The sequence below is a fragment of the Tarenaya hassleriana genome, unplaced genomic scaffold (genome assembly GCF_000463585.1).
Source record: "Tarenaya hassleriana unplaced genomic scaffold, ASM46358v1 Cleome38, whole genome shotgun sequence".
Taxonomy (NCBI): domain Eukaryota; kingdom Viridiplantae; phylum Streptophyta; class Magnoliopsida; order Brassicales; family Cleomaceae; genus Tarenaya; species Tarenaya hassleriana.
The window spans coordinates 790,000-791,406 of record NW_010966774.1 but is presented as its reverse complement, the minus strand read 5'-3'; positions in this window follow the sequence as shown (position 1 = coordinate 791,406).

Sequence of the window (1,407 nt, the reverse complement as noted above, 5' to 3'; positions counted from 1 at the left end):
AAGAGCGTGTTTGATATGATCGAACAGCTCAAGACCATGTTTCAGGAGCTAGCGCGTACTGAAAAGTACAAGACGCTGAAGGCTCTTGTGAAGACGGAGATGCCGAGAGGCAGCTCTGTCAACACCCACGTCCTCAACATGAGAGCTCATATTGAGGAACTTGAGAGGATGGGAATGAAGCTCGATGATGACTTGGTCGTGGACCTGATCCTGATGTCATTGCCCGATGACTATAATCAGTTCGTGATGTAATATCATATGCACGGGATGACTAAGAGCTTAGCCGAGCTGCATGGGATGCTGAAATCGGCTGAGCAGGATATTATGGTCCCTAAGGCTGTGCTTGCTGTTGAGAACAACTCCGGCAAGAAGCGGCGGGGTAAAGCGAAAAAGAAGGCGACGAAGAAGGCAAAAGTTGCTTCTACGTCTAAGCCTAAGCCTAATAAAGGTGATTGTCATTACTGCGGAGTGTCTGGACACTGGAAGCATAATTGTCATCTTTACTTGGAGGATCTGAAGGACAAGAAGCTTGGTGAAGCTTCTGCCTCAGGTATCCACGTTATAGAGGCTAACATCTGTACTACATCTTCGTGGGTATTAGATACCGGTAGTGCCTCACACATTTGTGGAAATGTGCAGGAACTAAGAAGAAGTAGGACGCTAGCTAAGGGAGAAGCGGATCTACGCGTCGGAAATGGAGCAAGAGTTGCTGCATTGTGTGTCGGCGTTTATGATTTGCATCTTCCGTCTGGACTTGTTTTAGAATTAAGTAATTGTTACTATGTGCCTGCGATTAGCAGAAACATCATTTCTATTTCTTGTCTGAATTTGGATGGTTTTCGATTTGTGATTGAGAACTCGAGTTTGGTGATTTATCGAGACAGTATTTACTATGGTAATGGTTATCTTGTGAATGGTTTATACGTCTTGAATGATCACCCTTTGAACTCGGTATCATCCATCTATAACGTGAGTACCAAACGGTTTAAGCCGAACGACTTAGACCCGACCTTCCTCTGACATTGTCGTCTAGGCCATATAAACGAGAAGCGCATTCAGAAGCTTCATTCTGAAGGACTTCTGGATTCATTTGACTTTGAGTCTCTTGAATCTTGCGAATCTTGTTTGATGGGCAAGATGACGAAGCATCCTTTCAAGGGGAAAGAACTGAGAGCGACGGAGTTATTGGCTCTCATACATAGTGATGTATGCGGACCAATGAGCTGTCCAGCTAGAGGAGGTTATCTGTATTTCGTTACGTTCACTGATGATTTCAGTCGATACGGTTATGTCTATTTGATGAGACATAAGTCTGAAACACTTGAAATGTTCAAGGCTTTCAGAAACGAAGTACAGAACCAGCTTGGCAAGACGATCAAGACACTTCGATCAGATCGTGGTGGCGAG